The sequence below is a fragment of the Lissotriton helveticus genome, chromosome 3_2 (genome assembly GCF_964261635.1).
Source record: "Lissotriton helveticus chromosome 3_2, aLisHel1.1, whole genome shotgun sequence".
NCBI lineage: Eukaryota > Metazoa > Chordata > Amphibia > Caudata > Salamandridae > Lissotriton > Lissotriton helveticus.
In genome coordinates this window covers 281,017,207-281,031,407 of record NC_136062.1, presented here as the reverse complement: position 1 = coordinate 281,031,407, position 14,201 = coordinate 281,017,207, and the positions used below count along the sequence as shown (strand labels likewise).

Sequence of the window (14,201 nt, the reverse complement as noted above, 5' to 3'; positions counted from 1 at the left end):
TATATTGTTGGCTGTATGTTGAATACTTAGACACTATGACTGTTTTCAAGGTTTTAGTTTTTTGTGTCGGTTGCAGTAGTTCTTTCCTTGTTCTCATGTTGCACCTCTGTTCAGCTTGATCTAGGATACGCTTAGGGTATCCACGTTCCTCAAATCTGGAAATCATATTGGCAGTTTGAGTTTGTAATTCATTAGGTTCTGATACAATGCGTTTAACTCTGTACAGTTGAGATACTGGTAAATTGTTCTTCAAGGGAAGTTGGTGGAAACTTTTGTAGTGAAGTAGGTTATTGCGGTCAGTAGCTTTCTTATATAGAGTAGTTTCAATCCTGGTATTCTTGCGTGTAAGTAGTACATCCAAATATGCAATCGATGATCGATTTGATATGTAAATTGAATTTGTTCATTGATGGTGTTAAGGTTGGTGAGTGATACATAAATATGACCCCCGGCACAGCAGAATTATTCTGTATAAGGTGCACCATTTTTTTTCATACTTGGCTAACAGCCAGCTGTGCATGATCGCACTTGTTTAGAAAAGCATTAGTGATTGTTTTCAAAACATTTTTGTTTTAAGTACATACATAATTGTTTTAAAAACATATTGATTCTAGAAAAAAACCCTGGAGTAAACACTAAAGTATAAAAGATCCTCACTCCCCCCTACAAATCAGAGGAGAATTCCTTCCAAGCTGAGATGGGGTCCTGCATGCTGAATCGCACACAGAGGTCTGACATCCCTTGTGGCGTCATCCTCGATGCTGAGATGGGGTCCTTCGTTCTAAACCGTCAGGTGAGGGGGCTGGTTCTTCCCTGGGGATTTCTTAACTACAGATAAACATAGCTACTTGCATATAGACCTACACATCCAGGCTAGGCTCGGCTAGGTGCATCTAGGCAAAATACTTAGGGCGCACATTTTAGGAATATGCAAGTGCCACTGTTCTATCTGAGCTGCTTATGTTGCTGGACCAATAAATACTTATTGAAACTTCCTAATCGCCATTCTGTGCATTTTCTGCGAGTAAGCAAGCACGAGTGTCTGAGCGAAACGTACTGTACTGTTTTCCACAATCCCTGAGGAAACAGGGTTGTCATGTTCAGTGGTTGCCAGAGACTACATACACCAATGTAGAATACGGGGGTGGTAGTGGCACTGTAGAGCTAGCTTGTCTAATGGCTGACATATCCTGTGGGGGTGTCCGAAAGCAGTTGGGACACCAAGATGTCAGTTTAGGTCATCCAAAATGTGCAGATCCTGGGGGATTCCTAGGAACTTCATGACAGTAGAGTAGCATAGAGTAGAGTAGAATGGTGTGGAGTGGTGTGGAGTAGAGTGGCATATAGTAGGGTGCAGTGGCGTAGAGTGGAGTGTCATGGCGGAGTAGAGGAGAGTAAAGTGGCATAGAGTTGGGTAGTGTGGAGCAGAGTAGTGCACAGAAGAGTAACGTAGAGTGGTGTAGAGTATGGAGTGGTGTCGAGTGGAGTGGCTTAGAGTTATATAGACTAGAGTGGAGGAGAGTGGAGTTGAGTGGCTTACAATGCAGTAGAGTGGCATGGCGTGGTGTAGAATGGCATGGAATGGTATAGAGTAGAGTGACAGAGTGATGTGGGATAGAGTAGAGTAGAGTGGAGTGGCAGACAGTGGGGTGGAGTAGAGTGGTATTATGTGGTGTGGTGTAGAGTAGAATGGCAAAGAGTACAGTGGCGTAGAGTAGAATAGAGTGTTATAGAGTAGAGTGGCATAGAGTGGTGTGGTGTAGAGTGGGAGGGAGTGGCGTACAGTAGAGTAGAGTGGTGTGGAGTGACATAGAGTGGAGTGGCATGGAGCAGAGTAGAGCGGTGTAGATTTGAGTATGTAGCGTTTCAGAGTGGAGCGGCGTAACTGTGTTAAAAGTAGATAAGCACATTGCATGTCCAGAAATAATACTGAAACACTTATAAAATAAAAAATAATAGTGTCTTGCTGTTAGATCTGACATCCTTGGCCTGGTGTCCTCTGACCTTTTGACTTCAGACCTGTTTTGCTGACTTCATTTTTGCTGGCTTTAGGATTCTGGGCACTTTACCACTGCTAACCAGTGCTAAAATGCATATGCTCTGTACTCAAAACATGGTAAAATTGGCTTATCCACAACTGGCAAATTTAGTTTACTTATAAGTCCCTAGTAAAGTGCACTGTGTGTGCCCAGGGCTTGAAAATTAAAAGCTACTCGTGGGCCTGTAGCACTGATTGTGCCACCCACTCAGTAGCCCTTTAAACATGGCTCAGGCCTGCCACTGCAGAGCCTGTGTGTGCAATCTTAAACTGCCATTTCGACCACGCAAGTTTACCAACTTGCCAGGCCCAAAGTTTCCTTTTTTTTTAAATGTAAGTCACCCCTTAGGTAGGCCCTAGCTAGTCCCATGGGCAGGGTGCACTGTATTTAAAATGTATAACATGTACTTTTCAGTTTTACATGTCCTAGTAGTGAAATGCTTGTAAATTAATTTTTCATTACTGCAAGGCCTATATCTCCCATACATTAACATTGAGATTGCCTTAAACACCTTTATATACAATTGCGAGGAGATAGAAATTTGGAGTTTGGTGTCTCTAGACTCACAATTTAAAATCACAACTCATGGTGACGTCGGATTTCAAATTGTAAGTCTGAAAATGCCACTTTTAGAAAGTTGCCATTTTCTTAACTTAACCATTCTGCCTGTCTCTGAATACACTTCTGGGTTGGTTGACAGCTGGGCTTTTTGCATTCCCCTAGGCAGTCCCACAGAGGAATAAGGGGTGTGGCATTTCAAAGCTTCCCCAATGAAATAACACTATGTATCAGGACTAACTGCACAGCAAACAAAGTTGTGCACACTTTCATAGATGCCCATAGGGAGGCTAGCAGTCCCTAGACGTTGCTTGGCACACATTAATACATCCACTAGTAAATAGTTAACACCCTAAAAAAAGATATCAGCCAAAACATTGAACATGCTGAAATATTCCACACAGTGGGGTATCAAAAAGTTCACAACAACACTGACAATTGTACCCAGCACCTAACCTTCACTAGAATTGTCAGAACACACATTCAACAAAGTTCAGAGGTACAATAGAGGTGGATCTCACTGAGCTCACAACAATACTCCACTCTTCATAAAAAATATAGATCTTCAAGATAAAACACAATGCACTGAACCAACACCCACACAAATTCCCACAGCTAGACTGATTCAAATATGCATGGATCCTAAAAACACACCGTCATCTCAGCAGTCTTAATTAATACACAGACCTCATGCTGAGCAATGCACATACCAGCCTTCCCAGATTCACATTCCCATATTGGTAAAGATCTGTGGCCACATGCACCAGACAGCACTAACCACTGCAGTCAAACATATACACAAATACTAACCACACCCGTACTACTTACGGTCCAACTCAAACAGAAAACAGACTCTGGACTTTTAAGGAATCCTTCAGACCGGGCGCGAAGTTCAGCGTACCCAACACACCACAAACCACCACTAATACAATACATAACCATAACAATAACATTACCATAACAATACATAACCATAACAATAACATAACCGTAACAATAACATAACAATAACCATAACATAACAATAACATAACAATAACCATAACAGTTACATAAACATGACAATACATAACCATAACAATAACACAACCATAACAATAACAAAACCATAACAATAACAATAACAATAACAATAACAATAACCATAACATAAACATAACAATGACATAACAATAACCATAACAACAACATAACCATAATAACATAACCATAAAAAATATCATAGCCATATGAATAACTTAACCAGAACATTCTTAACCATAACATTAATATATTTATGCCTCTAGCTTTGGCAATTATGGAATTATATGTGACGCGGCTGCGTATGTCTTGCAAACTCCCGGCTGTGACGGAATAGATGAGCAGGCTTACCTTCTGCTAAGAAAGGGATAATAGTTAATCCAGCACAAATCAATCAATCAATCAGTGACACTTATAAAGCGCGCTACATACCCGTAGGGTCTCAAGGCGCTGGGGGGGGGGGGTGCCGCTACTGCTCGAACAGCCAGGTCTTCAGCTTCTTCCTGAAGGAGAGGTGGTCTTGGGTCAGGCGCAGGTCGGTCGGGAGGGAGTTCCAGGTCTTGGCGGCCAGGTAGGAGAAGGACCTTCCTCCTGTAGTCGCTCTTCGGATGCGGGGGACGGCGGCGAGGGCGTGGTTGGCTGATCGGAGGTGGCGTTTGGGAGCGTAGAAGTTGACTCGGCTGTTGAGGTAGCTCGGGCCTTGGTCGTGTAGGGCTTTGTGTGCGTGGGTGAGGAGGCGGAAGGTGATTCTTTTGTTGACGGGGAGCCAGTGAAGGTCTCTCAGATGTCCGGAGATGTGGCTGGTTCGTGGGATGTCGAGGATGAGTCTGGCTGAGGCGTTCTGGATCCGCTGGAGTCTCTTCTGGAGCTTGGCGGTGGTACCGGCGTATAGGGCGTTGCCGTAGTCCAGACGGCTGGTGACGAGGGCCTGGGTGACGGTCTTCCTGGTCTCGGTGGGGATCCACCAGAAGATGTAGCCGTATTTGTAAATGTAAATGTAAATGTAAATGTAAAGATCTTCCGTAGCATGCGTAGGATGTTGAAGCACGCCGAGGAGACGTTGTTTACTTGCCTGGTCATGGAGAGGGAGGAGTCCAGGATGAAGCCCAGGTTGCGTGCATGGTCTGTCGGTTTGGGTGCGGTGCCCAGGGCGGGGGGCCACCAGGAGTCGTCCCAGGCGGAGGGTGAGGAGCCCAGGATGAGGACCTCCGTCTTGTCCGAGTTCAGTTTCAGGCGGCTGATCGTCATCCACTCGGCTACCTCTTTCATCCCTTCGTGCAGGTTGGCTCTGGCGGCGGCGGGGTCGTTGGTCAGGGAGAGGATCAGCTGGGTGTCGTCGGCGTAGGAGATTATGCTGAGGTTGTGTTTGCGTACGATGGCCGCGAGGGGGCTCATGTAGACGTTGAAGAGGGTGGGGCTCAGAGATGATCCTTGGGGGACGCCGCAGATGACTTCGGAGGCCTCTGACTTGTACGGTGGTAGGCGGACTCTCTGTGTTCTTCCGTCGAGGAAGGAGATGATCCATTCCAGTGCCTTCTCCTGAATTCCGACGTCGCTGAGGCGCTGCACTAGGGTGCGGTGGCAGACAGTGTTTAATGCCGCGGAGAGGTCTAGGAGGATGAGGGCCGCTGTTTCTCCATTGTCCATCAGGGCTCGGATGTCATCGGTGGCGGCGATGAGGGCGGTCTCGGTGCTGTGGTTGGCTCGGAAGCCGGACTGTGAGGGGTCGAGGGATCCGTTCGTCTCGAGGAAGGCGGCCATCTGCTTGTTGACGGTCTTCTCGATGACTTTGGCTGGAAACGGGAGAAGCGAGATGGGGCGGTAATTCTTGAGGTCGGTGGGGTCCGCTGTTGGTTTCTTGAGTAGAGCGCTGAGTTCGGCGTGTTTCCAGCTCTCAGGGAAGATGGTGGTGTCGAAGGATGTGTTGATGATGTCTCGCAGGTGGGGTGCGATGACAGCGTCGGCCTTGTTGAAGACGTGGTGAGGGCAGGGGTCGGTCGGTGATCCGGAGTGGATGGAGTTCATCGTGCGGATGGTGTCTTCGGTGCTGATCGGGGTCCAGGCGTGGAGGGTGGTGGTGGGGGGTGGTTGTTCGGTCATGGTGTGCGTTGGTTGGTTGTTGAAGCTGCTGTGTATGTCCGTGATCTTGTTGTGGAAGTATGAAGCGAGGGAGTTGCAGAGGTCTTGCGATGGGGTGACGTCGTTGTTTCCTGCGCTGGGGTTGGAAAGCTCTTTCACGATGTTGAAGAGTTCCTTGCAGTTGTGTGCGTTGTTGTCCAACCGGTCCTTAAATGCTGTTTTCTTGGCGGCGCGGATCAGCTGGTGGTGTTTCTGGGTGGCAAGTTTGTAGGAGGTCCTGTTGTCCGGTGTCGGTTCCCTTTTCCAGACTTTCTCGAGGGCTCGGCAGTTCTTCTTGGAGCTCTTGAGTTCGTCGGTGAACCATGGGGCCTTCTTGCTGCCGGGTCTGCTAGGCGGGGTCCTCAGAGGGGCGAGTTCGTCCGCGCAGTTGCTGATCCACTTCGTGAGGTTGTCGGCGGCCTGGCTGGCGTTCGCTGAGCTGGCAGGAGGGTGCTGGCTCAGGGAGGTGGCGAGCTGGACTGCTGTGATCTTGTTCCAGCTTCTGCGGGCGGCCTGTTGCTGGTGTTGGTGGGTCGTCGTTCTCTTGAAGGTGAAGTGGACGCAGCTGTGGTCCGTCCATTGAAGCTCTGTGGCGTGGCTGAAGTCGATGTCTGTGCTGGATGAGAAGACGGCGTCGAGTGTGTGTCCGGCGCGGTGGGTGGGGGTGGACACCAGTTGCTTGAGTCCCAGGTTGGCGAGGTTGTCGAGCAGGGTGCTGGTGTTGCGGTCGTTGTTGTTTTCCAGATGGAAGTTGAGGTCTCCCAGGAGGATGTAGTCAGCGGAGGGGAGGGCATGCGGGCTGACGAAGTTGGCGATGTCCTCGCTGAATTGTGTGCGTGGACCAGGGGGTCGGTAGATCAGAGTGCCTCTGAGGGTGGTGTTCGGGTTGGTGTGGATCTGGAAATGCAGGTGTTCGGCGCTGGTCAGGGTGTTGTCGGTGCTGGTCGTGAGACGGATGGTGCTCCTGTGGATGATGGCGATGCCTCCTCCCATCTGGTTGGCGTTTCGGTCCCTCCGGACGATCTTGTAGCCCTCTGGGATAGCGATGGCGATGTCGGGAGCTGAAGAGGCGTTCATCCAGGTCTCCGTGAGGAAGGCAACGTCAGGGGCTGTGGCGTCTAGGAGGTTCCAGAGTTCGATGGCGTGTCTGTGGACGGAGCGGGTGTTGAGCAGGATGCACTTGAGGTGGGTGCTGCTGGTGTTCGACTTGGCGAGAGCTGGTGCGGGGCAGGTCCGGATGCAGGAGAACTTGCAGGCGTGGCAGCTGAAAGTTCCGTGGGTACGTTTTGGAGTGGCTTGATGGCATTCTGGGAGTCGGCCGGTGTTGAGAGCGGCGAGGGTGGCGGCGGAGTACGTCAGGCGGGTCGGTCGGGATCTTCGTGGGCCAGGGGTCCTGGCCCTGGGCGCGGTCCAGGCGCGGACGGGCGCAGACGGGCTTACCTTTGGCGCGCCTTCGGCGCACAATCGGCGCGCCCGCTGCGCGTCAACGCTGCGCGTTCGCACGGTCGCCATTTAAGGCCAAGTGCGCGGGTGGGCGGAGCAGCTGGGAGGCGGGAGCGGGGAGGGTACAGAATAGAAAAAGGGCGGGGAAAAGCGGCGTTGGCGGGAAGGGAGGGCGGAGGGCGGCGAGGTAGGCGGCCAACAAGGAAGGAACAGCAAAACACGGGGAAAATGAAATTAAAACAAAACAGGCACAAATAATCTAAAAAACAAGGGCAAAATCAGAGTAAAACAAAGCAGGCACAAATTATCGTCAAAACAAAGGGCAAAAACAACCGCAGCGGCGGCAGCCGGCAACCGGCAAACGAGGCAGCAGCGAGGCACAAGGCAGGCAAGGGGCACACGCAGCAGCTGGTGGCCGTGCGGCTCGGGGGTGTCCCACAAAGGCCACTTGGACTTGTTTCTCTACATATTTGTCTTTGGCTGATGGGAAAGGCCCTGGGCAACAGAGGCAAAATGCAACTTAATGGAGGACTGAAATAGGAAATCTATTACAAAACCTTACTTGCCCCAGGTACAAACAAATGCTACTTCTTTAGTCCTTCTGAAAGGTATATTAATAATAATGTTTGCACGCGCTGAAAAGATGTAATACATGGTTTGTAGGTGAGTTAGTAATGCTCGGAAAGACATCTGTAGCTGAAGCTGATGTGCAGCTTTGTGTCCACAAGCAAACTCAGTGCTTGCTGAATGTTTTCAGTAGCAGTGCGCAAAGTTCCAAAATTTTTCACAAACGTAGGGGCAGATTTACAATAAGTGGCGCATCCCTGCTTATTAGCAGGGATGCGCCACTAATTGTGCGCCATGCCTCTGCCACCATTGATGCGCCGAATTTACAATGCGGCGCAAAATGGGGCAAAAACGGCACAGATGCGTGACGCATCTGTGCCGTAAAGGCGTCGCATTGCTGAAGTTGCGTCACAAGCGCGACGCAGCTTCAGCAATGCTCGGGGGTGCCCTATCTTGTTAATGTTGCGTCATTCCTTACGCCTGCTTCAAGCAGGCGCAGGGTTTTGACGCAGCATGGGCCCCAAAGTGACTGAGTGAAATCTTGTAGATTTCACTCAGCCACTTTTAGGAGGCGTTCCTGTGCCGGAACGCCCCCCCCTGCGCAGGAATGCCTCCTTCTGGCGCAGGGCTTTACAACGTGACGCATCTCCCAGATGCGTCACGTTGTAAATACCCCGCACCATGGCGCATCTTTTGCCCCGCCGCTGCGCCACAAAAGTGACGCAACTGCAACGTAAAAGTGGCGCAAGGGGCTTGTAAATCTGGCCCTCAGTGCATTTGAGAAGAGGGTATTAAAATATGTGAAGGGACTGAAGTTCTAGCCGATTTAGGTTATCGCTTGAAAAAAATGAGTGTGATTTGGGGGTCCCACCCTAGTCAAAGCTAAGCAACATACACGCTCAGAATCAAATGCTAGTGGTGATGCTTTTAGAGAATTTGCTAGAAAAAGCTAAGCAAATGTACGTTCTAGCAAACAAAAGACTAAACTATAACAATCCCCGATTCAAATACTTGTGTGAGAAAACAACGCACAACTGTATATGTAGGAAACATCTGACACTACACCACAAACACTATGCTCACTGCACATGCAGTGAGCAGGGCACCAGGCCAGCCAGTTCACTTCCGCCTTCATTCAACACACACCACGATCTCCAATTGGGCCATCTGTGGGCTTAGCCAGCACCTAATAAGACTTACTATAATGAGTACAAGCAATGGCGGCTCCTCTGCTATGGCCGAGGAGCGATGCCCTACTGTTGAAAGGTAGCAGAGAGAAGAAAAAAAAATTATAATGAAACTATTTTGTTATCTTATTCTTTTTTACTTTCAGTCCACTGAGTCTAGAGCGGGCCATGACGCAGCCTCAGCAGTATCGGGAGTAGGAGTGGTAAGCACTGAAAGTGCGCAAGTCGGTTTCGCCAGCCGTCATAGCATGACCAAACCAACATGTGCACTTGAATAGCTCTGGGCCGTTCTTTGGAGATATCAGCAGATATCAGCAGTACTCAGGAACACAGGCTCCCAGTCCCTGCTAGAGCGTGAAATTGGTCTGCCCCGCCCAATCCAAACGCTTCTCTCATGCTGGGTAATAGCATGAGAGCAGCGTTGGGATTGCATGGGGATTCTGGGAGCCTGTGCTCAAGGGGATTGCAGTGCGAGAACAGAGGAGCAGCGAGGTGCGGTGTGGGTGCAGAAGATCATAGAGTTGGCGGCTGGCAGCGAAAGGAAAGTGTACATTTAATTTTTGTAATGATATGTTTTTCTTGAACTGCCCCCCACGTCCCCCACAACAGCCGCCGCTGAGTACAAGCCTCCCCAGTTCCTTTGCTTGCTATGACCAGGAAAAACACTTCACCCTCTGTCCGTAGCCCAGCTGGTGAGGCCAGCACTGAGGCAGCCCATGAACAAGGCCTCCCTGGTGGTTGGTCGCTCTTCCATCTGTAAATAACAAGCAAATGGTTCTCAGTTTATTAACCTCCGAAGGATGGAGACCTGAGCTGGCCTTCCCACCATTCATATTTCAAACTTCTGTTGATCTTCAAAGGGTTTAAAAATGCAATGCATAAGTTACTGCATGTATGAAAAGAGGTGATCCATAGCTGAGTGGGCGCTCTGTGAGGTTTATGGAACATGTATTAAAATAATTGTCAAATGCATTTTGTCAGTCCCATATTTAAACTGTAAGTTAGAATGACATATTGTCTCATTCTTGCTGGTTAGTGTTTCGTTTCTGCTTTGAAGGCTGCTGTATGCGACTTGACACTGGGCATTTTACATTTGAAATGTTTGTTTTTAATTAAAAACATAAATAAATTGTTTACTTGAAAAAAAGATGTTGGTGGCTAGCCTTATTACACAAAGCCATCTTGCTGGCTTAAAACAGTAGATAAAGGTTATTTCCCTGAACACATAACTGTAGACGTCTAATAGTAGTGGACATTTAAAATTAAGATGTGGGGTGATGGAACATCAGAACTATAAAATAAAACCAACAACTTTAAACAGCAAGACTTTTAATAAATCTCCCGTATGGGAGAAACCAGTGCTAAGCTGAAAACAGCAATACACATAGGGGCAAATATCACAAAGGGTGGAAATGAGTCTATGAAATAAACTCCTGTGTCTACAAAGTCGTGGCCCTCGGTGCTGTATTGAGTCCTCTGTTGAAAACTCTTACTGGAATCCCCGGCCTGCTTCAGTACCGGTGAATATCTCACATGCCCAGGTTACAGATGCATAGTGTGATGCCTATGCCATTTTCCATGTTGTTCTGGGATGTCAGCAGAGACTGTTACTGGAGTCATCAGTTCGAAACTACATGGCAATTTAGGGTGGGATTCTGCCCCTCTAATATTTTAGGTTTATATTGCATCTATATAGCGTATAGTACCACAGAAGAGACATTGAAGGCCTTCCTCATCTTTCACCCTGTACCTTTACTGGGCACATTCATCCTGTCCATCTTTCGCTACCCACCGTTCTCCAAAGACCTTCTCTGCCTTCCCTTGTCTTGTCCGTCCATTCCTTGCGAGCTCTTTGCTTCTCCTTACCTTAATTCACCACGAGACTTCTTGATTCCTTTCCCCACCTCATCCCTCCTTTCATCTTATGCTTTCATTCCCCCAGCCATCTCACACTCTCCCACTGCTCATCGCAGGTTGGCTGCCTTTTCGTGTCCCTCCTTTCACCAAAGGCTTCTCAAGCGGGGTGCTGTGATTCATTTGTAATGCAATAGGTCTTCCATTCCTGAAGTTAGAGCTATTTGCATTCGAAAAAATAATGCAACCCCAATAGCTCAAAATGTCAGTAATGCGAGACCTATTGCATGGCAAATGCTTGTTTTTCAAGTACTCATATCACCTTAGATACCATTGCGGGAGCGGGGTTATTACTTTATATACTACTGTGAAAGCGGCACCTTAAGGAGAAACTACCTGTTCACGCTCCACATGGTCTCTTGGAGCCCGCGAGGTTAACGAAACTTGGTAGACAGCCGATGTCCCAAATGCAGCAAGAGTAGGGAGATGATACACATATGCTTGTCTCTGGTAAGATGCTGCAAATGTATTGGTAACATATGGCCAATGCAATGTCAGGATTTCACTAAGAGAATATCGGAGGAAAAGGCAGGCGATACTTTTGATACTCTCAACTTTAGCTATGATAGGGACTGTGATCCAGTAAGCACGCTGAGTGAACACAGATTGGAGGTGGTGCTAATATACACTCGGCGTTTTCAGCGCCCAAGTCAACGAGTTCCTTGGTCTTTATTGTGTTGTGCAGTGAGCTGCATTGAGCGAGCATTGAACAACTTCAGTGGTTTTACACTATCAGTTGGTGAGTAAATCCATTCAGCCAGTTTGCCCCTGAGGAAGGGACACCATTGTCCCGAAATGCATCGGGCACAACATAATATGTTTCAAAATGCTCATCTAGCAACCATTTTGATGAAAGATTGAATTTCAATGTTCAACAGAATTTATTGGTCTTCATGATTATAATGAACCAGTGATACATTTATTGTTGTTGTATTTATTCTATGAAACTATATCATACATTGAGTACATGTATTAAATAATAGTATGAATTGCTGAACAATAACGTGTTTGTAAAAATTGTTTTTGAATTTAGGATGTTGATTGGATTACTTTTGATGATATAATTGAGAGTCCTTTTGGACTATTTTTGTACAGTGCGCAGCGTGTTCTGCCATTTGTGGCGGTCTTTGCATTTCATATTACTTAACACTTGATAGACAGCAAGTGTTACGCTGCAGCACCAGTCTCCCAAGATTGTTTATTTTGCTACACTAGATTAAAACACATTAGAACAGGGAGTGCGCTTCCATCCCCCTTTTTTATTCTTAGCAAATGTATTGGTAACATATGGCTAATGCAATGTCTGAAGTATTCGGTAAAACGATAGATTTAAGTCCCACTCTAATTGTCTTTGCGTTCCTAGAAGCCAAAGAATTTCCTCAAGTAGGTGTGGCTTATTTTTGACTTACTACCCACTTACACCTGATATTCGAGGAAGAAATCTTCGTAAACTATGACCATAGTTCTTAAAATGGGTTGTATTAGTAGTTGTTCCCAAGGGAGTTTTGCAGAATTCTGATGCACCTGAGCTGAAAAAACTGAGGCCGACATTCACAACACTTCACAGTGCAACGAGCCCTGAAAATCAGCACCAAATGTACCTGCTGTGAATTGAAAACATGCTTAAAAAATTGTAGTGCATGCTGTTTGCATAAACGCTAAACAAATGATAAACCGCGTTATTTAGCACAATCCAGCTCTGCGTCCCCTCAGTTTTCTTGTTTTCTCCCCCGTTTGTCCCTTCAGGTCAGACTCTGCCTGTTTGCACTGGGCTCGATTTCTGTTGTATGTTCGTTTGTTGTTTGCCCTCAACCTTGCTGCTGCCTTTTGAAGACCTCCCTGCTTTTTGGCGTCCTGAGAATTGCTGCTGATATCCTGGTGAGTATCTGGTCTTGTCATCGTTTCCACCACATTAGGGTTTGGTAAGAAATTCACCTAGATACCGAGAGGCATTACCCTGTATAAGCATGTACCGTTTGCACATATAATAATTTTCTGGAGCTTACCATTTCTAATAAAAATCTATCCCACCTCGTCATCAGTCTACCACTTCAAAACTCAACGTTAGTCTAGTCTGGGTCTTACCAGTGCCAATCTACAACAGGAACCACTCATGTGTTTTCTCTTATCCTCCCTGTTTTTCTCTTCTTTCTCTGGTGAGTTTGGGGCATGCATGTTCATCACCTCCAGAAAAACTGTGGAAGGCTGGGGTTCTCTGTGAAGGCACGTCTCCAGCGGAAGCTTGACAGCCACCAGGCATTTCTAACAGACATAGATCCCATTGAGAAACCAACCAAGGGAATGGCCAAGATCCTTACTAAAATTCAGGTTGACCTTCTAAAGACGTCTAAACTTGCTACTAAATCACACCAGTCATCCCTACTAGCATACCCAGAAAAATGCTTGTAGAAAGCTGGTTCTCTATATACTGTACCAAAGTAAAGTATAATGTGCACGGAGTCCATGAGCTACCCAGAGGTAAAGCAGAGGCTAAATTAGATAATCACTGACAACTTTCTTTGTGGGAGTGTGGTCGAGCAATTCGGCTTATCAGGAGGGTGTGTAAAGCATTTATTGTATTCACTCAATCAAGGACTGATTACACATACTCAGAGACAGAATCCAAACCAATTGGGTAAGTATAGAAAAAGGTATATTTATTTTTTATTTCTAGAACCAAGCAGGACTTGGTACATGTAGGTAAAATGTACTTTCAATTGTAAAATTTTACAAGGTAATACAAGTGCGAATGGATTTGCAATCATTGCAAGTTTTATATATGCTTTAAAAACAGTCTATAATACACAGAAATTACTTTTTTGATTACTTTTACGTTACTTTTGGATTACATTGTCTACTCAAGGTGATATGCCTAGATATCACACTATGGATCCTACTATACAAAGGTAAGTAAGACTTTTTCAGGTTTAAAATACAGTTACTTTTATTCCATACAAAACACACGTCAACACACATTTTTGGGAACAAAATCTCGTAACATTGGTTCCATTTGGGGGCACTAGAGCGGCCGAGTGCAGAGGTCCAACGTTAGCTAATGGGGCTAGTGGGCTGCTCACAGACAGGCCACTCGGTCTTGGGAGGAACCAACAACAGTGCAAGTAAGTTGGAGGGCTCGGGGAAGTAGGTGCACCTCAGGGCCTCTTCTCAAGGGGGCAGGGCGGCCGGAGGCAGGGGTGCCTTTTGAGGTCGCAATTTCACCTTACCTGGCCCCTCGCAGCTGGGGGGGGGGTTCTGTGCAGAGGCTTCAGATTATGTTGGGGTGTCCTGGAGGGGTCAACACCCAGGGAACTCAGACTCTAGAGCGCTGGATGACCTTGCGGGGACTGGTGGGCCA

The 14,201-nt window shown here is 47.2% G+C and overlaps 1 protein-coding gene and 1 long non-coding RNA gene across 2 annotated transcripts in view; one reads left to right on the top strand and one right to left on the bottom strand.

Moving 5' to 3' along the window:
- Positions 1-12,718, top strand: part of LOC144826659 (uncharacterized) — a 134,726-nt gene extending 122,008 nt beyond the window's left edge. The window contains exon 5 of the long non-coding RNA XR_013609872.1: positions 12,593-12,718. This is a non-coding gene — a long non-coding RNA (uncharacterized LOC144826659). The remainder of the gene's footprint in view (positions 1-12,592) is intronic.
- LOC144826658 (hydroxylysine kinase-like) overlaps positions 1-14,201 on the bottom strand; it is a 379,966-nt gene that overhangs the window by 13,684 nt on the left and 352,081 nt on the right. The window lies entirely within an intron of this gene.